Raw genomic sequence first — 16,964 nt, 5'->3', positions numbered from 1 at the left:
ATACAGGAAATGAAGAAGAACCTTTGCAGAGAAGGAATTTGTTCAAGACCAGTTGTAAGGTATTTGGTAAGTGTTGTAAAGTCATTATTGATAGTGGAAGTTCATATTATCTTATTTCAAAGGAGATGGTGAATAAGTTGAATTTGGAAAGATTGAAACACCCTAAGCCTTATTAGATAGCATGGATTTAGGATGATCAAAAGATTAGTAAGAGCAATGTTTGGTGAAGTTAAAAATTGGGAAGACCTTGACAGTATGATAGACAAGAAATACATGATGGGAGAAAGAACATATACATTATTTTGCAAATGGGATGAAGAAAACTTTGTTACCCTTGGAGGAGCCCCTAAAAAAGTGAAGTCAGTATGAATGGGAGAATTTGTTTGGTTGATGGAAGGAGATTCCTGGAAGGAATGAGACATGGGAATGTGTGTTTTTCCTTAGTTCCTAAGAAGACTGATAATCCGGAGCATGAAGAAGAACAACCAAAGGAGATAAAGGAGTTACTGACAACAAATTATGTGGACATCATTTTAGATAATGTGCTTGATGGATTACCACCTATGAGGAGTATTAGTCATTTCATGGACCTGATTCTCAAAGCTAGTTTGCCTAACAAAGAAGCACACTGGATGACACCGATAGAGAATGAGGAGTTGAATAGACAAGTGTAGGAGTTGTTGAAGAAAGGTTTGATCAGAGAATGTTTGAGTCCTTGTGCAATACCAGTTGTGTTAGCACCTAAAAATAATGAATAATGGAGAACGTGTACTGATTCCAGAGCAATAAACAAGATCATAGTAAAGTACCAGTCTCCTTTACCTAGGATGGATGGTATTTAATGGACTATTTGAGTGGAGCCAAATACTACACAAAGATAGACTTGAAGAGTGGATACCATCATATCAGAATCACAGAAGGAGATGAGTGGAAGACAACATTCAAGACAAATGAATGATTGTATGAATGTTTGGTGATGCCTTTTGGGTTGACTAATGCACTAAGTACTTTCATGAGATTGATGAATGAGGTATTGAAGAAATTTTTGGGTAAGTTTGTTATTGTGTATCTGGATGACATTCTAATTTTTAGTAAGACAAAGGAGGAGCATTTGTTGTATTTGAGACAAGTTTTGCAGAGATTGAGAGGAGAAGTTGTTGATAAACATTAAGAAGTGTAGTTTCATGAAGGAAGAGTTAGTCTATTTGGGATTTGTATGTGGATGGATTGAAGATGGACCCTGAGAAGGTAAGAGAAATTGTTGAATGTCCTACACCAGAAAGCATTGGAGAGGTAAGATCATTTCATAGATTGGCTAGTTTCTACTAGAAGTTCATCAAAAAATTTAGTTCAGTTTGTGACCCTATGACTGAGACAGTGAGAGGGGATAGAAAAGAATTCGAGTGGACAACCAGAGAAAATAGGATTTTTGAATTGTTGAAGCAAAAGGTGATTGAGCAGCCTATGTTAGCTTTACCAGATTTCAGCAAAGTATTTCAAGTGGATTGTGATGCAAGTGGAAATGCAACAGGAGCTGTGTTAAGTCAAGAGGGGAGAGTAAAAGCTTATTTCAATGAAAAGTTGAATGATGCAAGAAGGATATATTCAGTGTATGATCAAGAATTTTATGCCATAGTTCAAGCCTTGAAGAAATGCAGACATTACTTGTTGCCTAAGGAGTTTGTGTTGTATACTGATCATCAAGCTTTGCAATATTTGAACAGTTAGAGTAAGTTGAATTAGAGACATATGAGATGGGTAGAGTTCTTGTAGAGTTTTACCTTTGTGTTGAAGCATATAAGTGGAAAGTCAAGCAAAGTTGTTGATGCATTAAGTAGAAGAAAAAATTTGCTGACAAAAATGAGAGTGACAATATTGGGATTTGAGGAGTTGAAGACCTTGTATGATGATGACGCGAACTTTGCAAAACCTTGGAAAGCATGTAGAGAACCGGTTATGGTAGATAGAAGTAAGTGGTTGGATTATTTAATTTAGGATGGGATGTTATTCAGAGGAGTTCAGTTGTGTATACCCAAGAGTTCTATGAGGGATAATTTGATAAAGGAGAAACATAGTGGAGGATTAGCTAGACATTTTGGTGTTGATAAGACAGTAGCGTTGGTGAGTGAGCTTTAATTTTGGCCTCAGATTCATAAGGATGTCAAAAAATTTGTGCAAAGATGTAGAGTTTGTCAGGTTGCAAAAGGTAGTAGTCAGAATGTGGAATTGTATAAACCTTTGAAAATTCTAGAGAGACCTTGGGAGGACATAAGCATGGATTTCATACTGGGATTGCCTAAGACACAGAGAGGGAATGATTCTATATTTGTGGTGGTGCATAGATTCTCAAAGATGGCTCATTTCATACCTTGTAAGAAGACATCAGATGCAGTGCATGTAGCTGACTTATTTTTCAAGGAGGTAGTGAGATTGCATGGATTACCTAAGAGCATAGTTTCAGATAGAGACACTAAGTTTGTTGGATATTTTTGGAGGACACTATGGAAGAAGATGAAGACAGATGTGAAGTTCAGTTATACTTTTTACCCATAGATTGATGGACAAACAAAGGCAGTAAATCAGAGTTTGGGAAATTTGTTGAGATGCTTAGTTGGGGAGAAGACCGAAAGATGGGATTTGATTCTTGCACAAGCAGAGTTTACCTACAATAATTCAATGAATATGAGTACTAGAAGAAAACTTTTGAAAATTGTTACCAGAGCACACCCTAGAGGTATATCAGAATTGAGAGATGTCAGTAATGAAGACAAGAGTAGTGCAGAAGCAGAAGAATTTGCAGATCATATGAAGGCCTTACATGTTCAGGTTAAACAACATTTGGAAGACATGAAAAACAAGTATAAAGAGAAAGTAGACGAGAAGAGGAGACATAAAGAATCTCAAGTTGGCGATGAAGTGATGGTGTATTTGAGAAAATAAATATTTCTAGTTGGAACCTATAACAAGTTGCAAATGAGAAAGTTTGGACCTTGTAAGATCTCGAGGAAATTCAATTCCAGATGCATATGAAGTGGAGTTACCAAATAGTTTGGGTATTTCACCTATATTTAACATTGCAAATCTACAATAGTATCACGAATTTGAATTCAATGAAGATAGTATTGTAGACATATAGAAGAAAATGTTGTGGAAAGAACCAGATTAGATTGAAGACATTTTGGATAGTAGGATTGGGCACAACACCCAAAACAACCAGTATACAAAGTATCTTGTGAAGTGAAATGACAAACTAGTTGAAGATTCATCTTGTATTTATCAGGTAGAGGTAGACCCCCTTGGTTTCCCTCTGACCCTGAGAATGTGAGGGACTCACTTTTCCAACAACCCCAGATGTTTGATGCAAGAGCATCCCTGGTTCTTGGCAATCTTGCATCAACCAAAAACATTTATTTTCAGTTTGTTTCCTGTTTTGCAGTTTCAATGTTTCTTTCTACATTTTCTTGCATTTTCTCACTGGATCTTGCGGTGCTGGATTCTGCTTGTGAACATGATTATGTTCCTTACACTGAGTCTGTAGAACATTTGGATCTTTTTCCAGCAAGTTATCACTTCCAGATTCTGAGAGTTTTTTGGCTTAGAGCACCGAAACTGCTTGGACCTATTTTGGCTTTGGCAAATCTTGTGGATCCTTTCCATAGCTTGCGAAGCCCCACTTCATTGTTTCCAACATTCCTTGGCATGTGACCTTCCCTTATCCTCTGGTTTGCACTTCATCCTATAGATTTTTTGGAGGATTCTCATTGGTAGACGCTGACCTAGTGGTTTTACACATTTCATCTTGTTCATCAACATTTGATTTTGATGCAGGAGCATCCACGATTCACAACAATCTTGCATCAACCAAAAACATTTTTCCTTTATGTTTTATTTTCTGTTTGCAGTTTTCAGTTTTCCTTTTTGTGTGTCCCAATTTTGGCTCACCGAATCCTGTGGAGTTGGATTCTACTTGAAGACTTGATCATCTTTCTTTCTTTCATATCACATCGCATTTGGATCTCTTTCCAACAAGATATTGCTACCGGTTTTCATGACAATTTCTTGTTACCAGTTGCCTGAAACCTATTCTGGTGATCTACTGGAACCCATTCCAAAGCTTGCGAAGTCTTGGGTGTTGATTTAAATGTTCCTTGGCATGTGGCCAACCTTTTCCCACAATCTATGTTTCATCCTTTAGATTTTCCAGAGGAATCTCTTGGGACTGACCTTGTTTATTTTGCACGTTAGGTCTTGTTCTTCAGGTTTTGATCCCTTTTGGGTCGATTGGATCCTTTGGTATGATATATATATTTGTAATCATGCTTTAGAATACAATCGATTAGAATCAATTAGAGTATCATATAGATAGATAGTTCCTAGAAGATAGATCTTTTGATTCAAGGTCCCGATTGTGACCTATTCTACCAGGCCTGTGTGTCGGTATGTTGTAACGTGGTTACTATTGGTTGGATGTAAACAAATTTCATGCAATAAAACTATCTATTTTGCATTGCCTCCATCATATCTATGTGTTTTCATTGTGTTTACTATTGCTAACCAGCTCGAGTTGATCTCTTTGAGGTCCCTCCTCACCGGTGACTGCTTCAAGTGGTATCAGAGCAGAGTTTTTGTTCTGGAAGTTGTGTGTCCCGAATTTTATTATAGGGTGGCGGATTGTGGATTTGACCTGCAATTGCAAAGGACTAGTGTGAATCGATGGTACGAAGAGGAACTAGGAATGGTGGAGCACGTGGGAATGCAAACCCTGCTATGATGGAGATTTTGCAAGGAATAGAAGCCCGATTAGAAGTTGTGGAGACAACCTATGGAAGAGGCCGACATATTGAAGATGTAAGTGAAGATGATCTGGATGAAGAACAAGTAAACCTATCGATAGTTGATCCGGATGAAGAAAAGTTTTTAAGGGTTTTGAGTAGGATGAACACTAAACCTAATTTTAACCCACCAAAATATGATGGGAAGTTAGATTCAGATGAATTGATGGATTTATCTCGGAGATGGAGAAGTATTTCAATTTTGAAAACCCTATAGAAAAGAGGAAGGTGAAATATGCCTGTACCTGGTTGAAAGGTCATGCATCTCTTTGGTGGGAGCATTTGCAAGTTGATAGACACAAAAGAGATAAAGAAAAGATTAAGACATGGGATCAGATGATTGCTAAGTTGAAATTGAAGTTTGTGCCAACAAATTATCAAGTGGATTTGTTTCGAAAGTTGCAGAATCTAAGATAGAAAGAATCTAGTGTGAAGGAGTACATCGAAGCATTTTATAAATTGAACATCAGATCCAGACATGTTGATGATGAAGTTGAACAAATTGCAAGATATTTGAATGGATTGTGGATGTCTATACAGGATGAACTCAATATGATCAAATTGGAGAGTGTTGAAGAGGTTTACTTGTATGCCCTGAAGGCTAAAGAGAAATTGAACAAAATACATGAGCAGAGACAGAGAGGTAGAGGTGAAAGGTTTACCGGAGAAAGATTTCAAGGAGGAAGAGGATATACCAAATCAAAACAAGGACAAGGAAGTAAACAAAGAAGGTAATTCATATCAGAGGAGAGAACCAAATGATTACCAGAATGAGAACTTTGTAAGACAAGACAAGAGGACATTTAGAGAAAAATTCTTTAAATGTGGAGGAGAAGGACACCGCGCATTCGAATGTAAGAAGACATAGGCTACCAGAAGAGTAGCAGTGGTGGAAGAAAACCCCATCGGATCAGATAATAAACCGGAAGATGGAGAGTTGTTGATGATGAGGAGAGCTTTTTGTCATACCGAAGGAGATGAAGAACCCTTGCAGAGGAAGAATCTGTTCAAAACCAAATGTAAGGTATCCGGTAAGTGTTGTAAAGTTATTATTGATAGTGGTAGTTCGGATAATCTTGTTTCAGAAGAGATGGTGAATAAGTCAAAATTAGAGAAATTGAAACACCCTAAGCCCTATCAGATAGCATGGATTCAGGATGAACATAAGTTGTTAGTAAGTGAATAGTGTTTGGTGAAATTGAAAATTGGGAATTATCATGGTGAATTTTTGTGTGATATTATGCCTATGGATATTTGTCATCTTTTGTTGGGTAGACCTTGGCAGTTTGATAGACAGGCAATACATGATGGGAGGAAGAATACATACACTATTGTGGCCAATGGGATTCAAAGCAAACCTTTTTACCTTTGGAGGAACCTTTGAAGAATGAAGTCTGTAAAAATGCCACAATCTATTTAGTAGATGGAAGGAAATTCATGGATGGACTAAGACATGAGAATGTGTGTTTTTCCTTAATTCCTAAGAAGACTGAGAGACCAGAACCAGAAGGAGAACACCTGGAAGAGATAAGAGATTTTCTAACGGAATATGAGGACATCATTTTAAATAATGTACCTAATGGATTTCCACATATTAGAAGTAATATTCATTGCATGGACTTGGTTCCCGGAGGTAGTTTTCCTAACAAAGTTTCACACCAATTGACACCAACAGAGAATGAAGACCTGAATAGACAAGTGCATGAGTTGTTGAAGAAAGGTTTGATTAGGGAGAGTCTAAGCCCTTGTGCAATACCATTTGTATTAACACCTAAGAAGAATGGAGAATGGAGAATATGTACCGGTTCAAGAGAAATAAACAAGATCATAGTGAAATACTGGTTTTCTTTGCCTAGGATGGATGACATAATGGACTATTAGAGTGGAGAAAAACTTTACAAAGATAGATTTTAAAGAGTGGATATCATAAGATCGGGATCATAGAAGGTGATGAGTGGAAGACAACATTTAAGACAAACGAAGGACTATATGAATGGTTGGTGATGCCTTTTGGATTAACTAATGCGCCGAGTACTTTCATGAGGCTAATGAATGAGGTATTGAAGAAATTCTTGGGTAAGTTTGTTATTGTGTATTTGGATGACATTCTGATTTTCAGTAAAACAAAAGAGGATAATTTGTTGCAGTTAAGATAAGTTTTGCAGAGGTTGAGAGAAGAAAAGTTGTTGATCAATATCAAGAAGTGTACTTTCATGAAGGATAAGTTGGTCTATTTAGGATTTGTGAGATCTGAATATGGTTTGAAGATGGACCTTGAGAAAGTGAAAGCCATTATTGAGTGGCCTACATTGAAAAGCATTAGGGAGGTATGATCATTTCATGGATTTGCTAGTTTTTACAATGATTGGCTAGTTTTTACCGGAGGTTTATCAGAAATTTCAGCTCAGTTTGTAACCCTATGACTGAGATCATGAGAGGAGATTGGAAGGAATTCAAGTGGACCACCAGAGAAAACAAAAGTTTTGAATTATTGAAGCAAAAAGTGACTAAGAAGCTTGTGTTAGCTTTACCAGATTTTAATAAAGAATTTCAAGTGGATTGTGATGCAAGTGGAACGACAATAGGATCAGTCTTGAGTCAAGAAGGGAGAGTAGTAGCCTATTTCAATGAGAATTTGAATGATGCCCGAAAGAGATATTTAGTGTATGATAAGGAATTTTATGCCATAATTCAAGCCTTGAAGAAATGGAGACACTACTTGTTGTCTAAGGAGTTTGTGTTGTATACAGATCACCAAGTTTTGCAGTATTTGAAGTCAGAGTAAGTTGAATCAGAGACATATGAGATGGCTAGAATTCTTGTAGAGTTACACCTTTGTGGTGAAGCATAGAAGTGGGAAATCTAACAAAGTTGTTGATGCATTAAGTAGAAGAATGAATTTGTTGACTAAGATGAGAGTGATAGTATTAGGTTTTGAAGATTTAAAGACCTTGTATGATGAAGACCCGAATTTTGTAGAACCTTGGAAAGCATGTAGAGAACCGATTATGGTTGATAGGACAAAATGGTTCGATTATTTCATTCAAGATGAGATGTTATTCAGGGGAGTTCAGTTGTGCATACCTAAGAGTTCCATGAGAGAGAACTTGATAAAAGAGAAACATAGTGGAGGTTTAGCTAGATATTTTTGCATTGAAAAAGTTGCATTGGTGAGTGAGCAATACTTTTGGCCCTGGATTCATAAGGATGTTAAGAGATATGTGTAGATGTGTAGAGTTTGTCTAGTTGCAAAAGGTAGTAGTCAGAATGTGGGATTGTATAAACCTTTGACAGTACCGGTAAGACCTTGGGAGGATATAAGCAGGGATTTAATACTTGGATTTCCTAAGACACCAAGAGGGAATGATTCTATATTTGTGGTAGTGGTATATTTTTGAAGATGGCTCATTTCATACCTTGTAAGAAGACATCAGATACATTGCATGTAGCAGACCTATTTTTTGAGGAAGTGGTGAGATTGCATGGATTACCTAAGAGCATAGTTTCAGACATAGACACTAAGTTTGTTGGCTATTTTTGAAGAACACTTTGGAAGAAGATGAAGAAAGATTTGAAGCTCAGTTCTACTTTTCATCCACGGACTGATGGATAGAAAGAAGTTGTTAACTAGAGTTTGGTAAATTTGTTGAGATGTTTAGTGGGAGATAAAACCAGAAGTTGGGATTTGATCCTTGCATAAGTAGAGTTTGCCTACAACAATTCAGTGAATAGAAGTAATGGAAAAAATCCTTTTGAGATTGTTACCGGAGTGCATCCTAGAGGAATATCAAAATTGAGAGACATTATAAGTGAAGACTGAAAGAGTTCAAAAGCAGAAGATTTTGCAGATCGCATGACAACATTGCATAGTCAGGTTAAACATCATTTGGGAGACATTAACAACAAATATAAGGAGAAGGTAGATAAGAAGAGGAGACATAAGGGGGGTTGGAACTTATAATAAGTTGCAGATGAAGAAGTTTGGACCCTGTAAGATTTTGAGGAAGTTCAGCTCTGGAAATGCATATGAAGTGGAGCTATTAGATAGTCTAAGTATTTCACCTATATTCAACATTGCAAATCTTCATGAGTACCATGAACTAGAATTCAGTGACGACAATGTTGTAGACCTTGATAAACAATTACCCCGAAAGGAACTAGATCAGATTGAAGAGATTTTGGATAGTAGGATTGGGCGTAGTACCCAAAATAGTCAGTACAAAGAATATCTTGTGAAGTGGAAGGGCAGACCAGTTGAAGATTCATCTTTGATTTCTCAGGCAGAGGTAGACCGCCTTGGTTTCCCTTTGACCCCAGAAAAGTGAGAGCCTCACTTTTTCATTAACCCCGGATGTCTGACGCATCCTCGATTCACATCAATCTTGCATCAACCAAAAACATTTTTCCTTTATGTTTTGTTTTCAGTTTTCCTTTCCATGTGTCCCAGTTTTGGATCACTGGATCCGATGGAGTTGGATTCTACTTGAAGACTTGATCATCTTTCTTTCTTTCAGACTGCATTACATTTGGATCACTTTCTAACAAGATATCACTACCGGTTTCCATGATAGTTTCTTGCTACCAGTTGTTCCTTTGTTACCGGTTGCCTGAAACCTATTCTGGTGATCTACCGAAACCCATTCCGAAGCTTGCAGAGCCTTGGGTGTTGATTTCAATGTTCATTAGCAAGTGGCCGACCTTTTCCCGCAATCTACATTTCATCCTTTGGATTTTCTAGAGGAATCTCTTGGCGGAGGCTAATCTTGTTTATTTTGCACGTTAGGTCTTGTTCTTCGGGTTTTGATCCCTTTTGGCCGACTAGATCTTTGGGATCGATATATATATTTGTAATCATGATTTAGAATGCAATCAATTAGAATCAATCAGAGTATTAGATAGATAGACTGTGCCTAGAAGATAGATCTTTCGATTCAAGGTCTCGGTTGTGACCTATTCTACTAGGCTTGTGTGCTTGTATGTTGTAACTCAGTTTCTACCGGTTGGATGTAATCAAATTTCATGCAATAAAACTATCTATTCTGCATTACCTCTATCATATCTATGTGTTTTCGTTGTGTTTACTATTGTTGACTGGTAGAGATTGATCTCTTTGAGGTCCCTCCTCACTGGTGACTGCTTCAGATTCTTCTTTGGCCAACATGGATCTCTCTTGCTCATATAAATCAATGTAATTAAGCATTAGAAATCATTCCTAAGAAGTTAGGAGATATATCTTGAGATTTAGAGGTTCGGAGTTGACCTATACTATAATTGAACATGTATGTGATAGGCCGGTGAGCCGAATCTTGTAGTCTGCATGTTGCCGACAAATTGTAAACAATTTTCATGATATAGTTCATTTAGTTCTGCATTACCTCCTCATCTTGTCTTGTTTCCATTGTGTTTTACTCTTGCTGCACAGTCCAGATTGATCTTCTTGAGGTCCCTCCTAACTGTGAATGCACCAGTTAGTCAACCATTTTGGAGCCAGATTAGCCGCATCCTATTTCACCCACCTAGCTAACGTCAAAACTAACTTTTATTCTTTTTACTCGCTTTCTTTCTTTTGTCTCTTTTGTCATAAGTCACCCTTTATGTTGGCTTAAAATGTCCTTTTGTTTTCATCTCCTATCTTGTTCCTCTCGCAAAAGCAAATGATGATATTGGAATGCCAAAACTTCAATCAATTGCAACCTTTCTAATTATAGTTCAATATTTCACAAATTTAAAATATTGTGGATTTGCATACATATTAATTTTGAAAGCTTGATGCAAGATGAATGGACAACTTCTCTGGATGCTCCTACATCATTTTTAGCAACAAGAGATATTAGTGTATCATTTCAAATTTTTGAGATGTGCATCTATCAAGTCACAAATATTTAATTATGTAATCTCACAAATTTGATATATGCCAAAAAAATACATTTAAATTTTTATTACCTTTATACAATTCATTTCAAAGTCACTAACTTCAATACTCTCAATTTTAAAAAAATAGATATTAATATCTTTAATAGTATATGAGTAATATTTCTATGACCTATTTTTAACTTTCAATTGAATAATACAAATATTAAATACTTTATATCTTAAATATATAAATCTCATGTATGCATTCCTCATTCAAGATGTAAAAAATAATAATATATTCAATTAGATATAAAATGTTATTATTCTCTTTACAAAATTCATTTCGAAGTAGTTGTTTTTAAAAACTTACCAAGCATGTATTACAAAATATTGTCTTTTTTTCCTAAAACTTCATTTCTCTTTAATTTATTTCATCTATATTTTGTGTAGTTAAATCATTTATGCAATTAATAGATTATATGAACAATTGATTATATTTTGACAAAAACAACCTAAACCATATGTTAAATTGCGTATTGTTTGTAGTTATGTGAAAGTTATTTTACACAACTTCAATTGGTAGATTTATGATGTTCTTTAATAGTATATGAAGTGTTTGAAAGAATGGCTTTCTATGAAATTGTAGGCAATCTAGTGATTTTTTATCCTTTGATAGATGAACTGCAGATACTTTTGGGAACACTATTAGACATTGATCATATTTTCATGTATATATACTCAAATTTCTAACATATAAATTTTCCTATCCTTGATTTCAATGACCAGATATTGATAATAAATGGTTGAACTCTATATGATTAGTTATTTTATTTCTGAAACTTTAAATACTTATAGTTCACAATATGTCAATTTGTTAAATATTATTTTTGTCATTATTTTGTATTTTTAAGTTATCATAATTTCCATATGATTGCACTAGTACAATTGGATTGTTGGTATATAAGACATTGATGTATTTTCACATTTGTCTCTTTCATTTATATGTTTTAGTGTTTTTCAATATTGTATAGTTGTAATATTGCAAAAATTTTGAAATGCTCCCACCTAAAAAGAGTTCCTATTTTCTCTTAAAATAAAATAGAAGAATCCATTTTATCCTATAAATTCACCTAACAAGTGTAGACGGATATTAAAAAAACAAATCTATAGAGTAAATATGGATGAAAATTGTTCAAATTGTAGCTCTATTTCATCTTACATCTCTTCAACATACCCATTGCACACCAAAATACAATTGCTAGTTTAATATATGGAAAGTCTCTATTTAATGAAATAGATTACTGATTTTGACACGAGATTTAATGCTAATATTATTTTATCAAATTTTCTTAAAAGACGGTATGTATTGAAAGGATAGTCGCAGTATTCATTTATTACACTATCGAATCACCTCCTTTGTACATTGAGACAGAGAAACATTATTAATGCGAAGAGGTGCAAATTTTTATTTTATTTTATTTTTTTGGCTGTTTATGTGTGCATCTCCCCTGCCCTTTAATTTACTGTAGTCTAGTAAACTTATTTGCTGTCTAAAGAACGAGAGTTTATAATTCTCATATTTACCTCTTGTCTAGCAGCCCAAGCCTAAAATTGACTATACATTGAAAGCAATCGGATGGAGCTTAATAGCTATTCCTGGTCTATCAGACAGGGTAGATAAGACATTAGATTACGATGCTCTAAAGCTTATTTGAAATCTGTGATTAAAAGAAAGATCAAAATTTTAATTGTATAGTTAAGGACTGGATTTCATTATTTGAGATGTGAAATCGGTAGATGGAAGATGTTCAAAGAAGATTGGGAAGAAAGGATGTGATTTTTTTTTACAGAAAAAGGACAGTAGAAACAAAATGGCATTTCATTAGGGAGTGTGCAGCATATGAAGATATTTGCAGCCAATTTGATAAAAACTTAAAGATGGACAGTTAGAATAAGCTTTTTGAAGAGTCAGGCTTCACAAAACAGCAAGTCTCTTACTCAAGATTCATAAGAGAAGAACCAGCATGAAAAAGAACTTGAAATCGGATTAATTTGATACATCTTAATCCTTTAAACAACTGAATCTCATAAACGTCATTAAAATTCCTTCATTTATTCATTCTATATACATATACCCATGTATCATTTATTTCGCCGTCTTTAATATGATGGATACCATTGACAGGATAATAACATGGGTATAATTGTTGTCTGCCCATATGAGCTCACCTCCTAAAAGATTTTATTGATCTCAGGACACTTAAGGAGGCTGATCGCCCACCAACTTACCATACAACGATAGAATTCAATGCATTCATTGGTGGCTAGTGCAAAAAGGGACCCTCACAACAACATTGATTCGAGCCAAACCATGACTGAATATAGATAGGTATCAACCATTTCCCAATAAATTGCATTGGTTGGGGGTAATGTGATGAACAGGGTCCAGCCGAGGAGAGCTTTCATTAATAGCGTCGCTATCCTAACAGCAGAAACGAAGCTCCGCTTGGGTGACTCGATATTTTGCCTAACATTTATTTCATGTCTTGCTTGGTTTTCTCACTTGCATGGCAGCAGGCGTTTGAAAAAACATAAAGGTTTAATGGTAGTGAGGGCTATGTTGTGCAAGGAGGGGTCTACGTCAGTTAAAATAGTAAATGTTAGGGTGTAAAAGGTCAACTTGTTGAGAAATTAAAAAAAAGGTCAACTTGTTGAGAAATAAAAAAAAAAGGTCAACTTGTTGAGAAATAAATAAAAAAATACTTGCAAATTTATGCACATTTACAAGACAAACCCGGCTGTTTCTAAAATATATTTAAAACGAGACAAAAAAGTGACAGCAACGAGAGGTGGACGTGTCCTCCTTCTTTACTTGCTTCCCCATGCTAGTCCCTGCCAACTTAATACACACATACTGCACAATTACTTTCCCACTTCTCTCTGTGTCAGTCATTTCCCACCACATTTTAGGCATTATTCGCCAAACAAATTTCTTCAATGTTCTGTACAAAACCAGGCACTCTTTATGACTGCACATGGTAACTACAACCAGTCACTAATTACTCACGAAGCAGGGTTTCTTAGAAACTGGGCACTGGAATTATTATTTCTGAGTGAGTTGTCCCAGGGAGCAAGTGGCTATCTTTCTACCAGCACTCTCCCCCTACGAAACAGATCACAACTTATTGACGTCCCATTCAGATGATTTAGGTAGTTACAAATCTTAACATTCTCTTTATAGTATCCAAATTAAATTGGTCTATCTGTATAAAGCTGGCATCCAGATTTCCCAAATCGAGTTATATTTTCAATGATATATACTTTTGCAGGCCGGCCAGGTATATAATCACGTTTTATTTATCATATGCTTGATAGAACTACAATATTAGGACAAATTACAAATCTTTTACAATTAGTAGATGCGGAAATATGGTGTAGTCTCCCTTCTTTTCTTTTCTTTTATAAAAAAATAAGGGAGTTTGATTTGTAGGTTACCACCCACTTATTGGTAGCGGGGAAAGGCTCAAACAAGCGCTTGTGTTTTATCCCTACTACTTTTTAATATACTAATCAATGTAAGGAAAGAACCCTCTGAATTTGGTTGAATGCCCCTACAAACAGTAATGAAAAAGAAACGTTTTTTTTCTTTTGGGGTAAATTATTATTTTTAAATGTGTCTTTTATTCCTGAACACACACCCCTTAGCAAATCGACTAGCTATCCACAATTATGTTGTTGATATGTGTTGCATGAAGTTTTTTATACTGAAAAATTTATAAAGAGTTACAGATAAGAGACAATCAATAGACTGTTAAAAAGAACTGAAAAAATTATGAAGAGTTAAAACTAAAAGACAATCAATAGACTGTTAAAAGAGAAAACAACTTGTAGCTTTACAAATATGACACTGAGAAGAACAACTGCAGATAGACATAATGTTTTCAGCCAAATACAAAAATTCAACAACAAGATTACAATAGAACAGCTCAGCAGGAACAAGAGCAATAAAAATCTGATTTAATGATCCACCAACAATTAATTGAGTATAAATACCCTATAGAAAGTATGCTCTCATTCTATTTATATTACTATTCCACTTTAAGAACCAAATAATAATCAGGGGAAGGATTTGATTAAGTTCCATTTAGCATTTTTATTCATATTTGTAAACACTTAAATTTGGTCGTTATTATTTTATCTTATTTTTTGCTTTTATTTTTCAATTGTCATTGTTTTGTTAATTAAAAAATTTATAATTATTTAGTTAATTTACATTTATTCTTCTAATTTTCGTACATGAATTAATTCAATTAATTTACCTAGTCCATTGTAGTCTTTTAATCATTCACCAATTTAAATAAATGAATTCCTACATTAAATTAATAAAAATCCCCTTTCCCTCTTTCTCCAAATTTTTGAATTTAAATTAATTCAAAAATCACCTTTTCTCCATCCATTTACATTCTCCAACTTTTCCCACTTGCATCCTAATTATTTTTATTAGCCTAATCACCCCCTCCTAATCATGTGCTCACTCCTAATCTTAGTTATCAAGGAGAGGGTCAACTCATACCATAAATGGCCATTCCCACTTGCCCTCTAAGCCTTAAAGGCTACCCACTTTAGAAAAGTACCCAAATGAGTCCCCTTCCCACTTGTCCCTTACAAGTAATTTTTAAAAAATTATTCTTCATCCCCATATACTTTGGAATGGAGCACAAGAAGTGTCTTTATAACAAATCTTCCTCACACTCCAACTCCTTCCATTTTCAACCACTTTGTCATTTCACCTTCTCCTAGGTTGACACTTGTTAACCTCTCAAGAGAGGTGAGGACCAAATCCATCTCCACACTTGATCTTCCTCCTTTCATCCTATCCCTCCATTCCATTCTATTCAACACTTAGCCAAGTTTTCCTTTATTCTCTTGTTATGCAATGCAATACAACTACAATCAACTTATGCAATCTTGAGCACATCAAGCACCCTTATGCTCCCAAAATCATGAGTACATATCAAAACCATCACCATATGAAAAATCATTAGATCGAGGAGATTAACATACTTCATTTTTGTGGTACATTGTGTTTGTTTGGTCTTCTCTTGCCCAATCTTGATTGTTGCTTTGTTTTTGTAATTTTGAGTGTTTTTATTGCTATTTAAATTCTTATTGCTCGATTACAATTCCTTGGAAACAATAGTATTTACATGTAAAAGTGTAGGTAAATCTATAACTCCACTTGCTTGGATTTAATCAAATTTAATTGGAGATATTACCCACACAGAGGTGTATGCTTGAGGGTGGTTTATTCTAGTTTAATGATATACATGTGAGACATCCTTTAGTCGTAACCATGAGAAAAATTCCAACACTTCAAAGAGTTTATGCTGATGAAAATTAAAATTTCACATTTACCACAAGAGATTAAGAATATCATGACATCAATGGTACACATGCCAACTACAAGGTTCTTGCAGTTTTTCAACTACTCACTCAAATGCCACATAAAGGATTTTAAAATACCTATCCAATGATAAACCATGCAAACATATATCAATTTTACAACACATAAGCAAGGGTTAGAGGGAGAAAGGAAAAAAATATCTTTTGAAAAAGCTGAAGGGATTAGCTCCCCGTCACCCTCCCTTCCCCAAACCAAGCTATCTTGATCACCATCTCCTAATATGCCAGAGTTTCTTTCCTTCTATCCACTCTCCTCTCCTCTCAAACTTTGACAAGTATTCTCAAAAAGAGAAGTGGGTAACAACCCACTCTTCCTATTGATTCCTACTTGGAAGACCCAAAATAAGGGAGTTTCTACTTGGAAGACTTGGATGGTAAGGTGACACTTGGCACCTTCCTATTAATTCCTCCATGCAGGTCTTTTCCCCATTTAAGAGGGGACAAACACTAGGTCACCCCATCCCCACTTAATCTCCAAACTTTTCACTCATATTAATGAGGAATTTTGGAGTTTAGGATCAAGTCTTAGGGATTTTATTGCATATCCAAGGCTCCCACCTCAAGGGTATAGACCTTAGGGATCTTTCTTTTATATTTAAAACAAGAAAATTGACCAAATCTTAGTTACCCTTTAAATATTCATTTACTAGCCCATCTAAGTTTTAAACCTAACTAGGGTTTTCAAATGCTAACCCTACTTACACCATGTATGACTCAAGATTAAACAACTACACAACCACTATCAAGTTTCAATCACAATATTAAACATCTAAAACCCTCATTTCCTTCTAACTAAAAAATGGTTAAATTTTTCAC

Source organism: Cryptomeria japonica, chromosome 10, assembly GCF_030272615.1.
Source record: "Cryptomeria japonica chromosome 10, Sugi_1.0, whole genome shotgun sequence".
Classification (NCBI taxonomy): domain Eukaryota; kingdom Viridiplantae; phylum Streptophyta; class Pinopsida; order Cupressales; family Cupressaceae; genus Cryptomeria; species Cryptomeria japonica.
Note: the sequence above shows the minus strand (reverse complement) of the source record.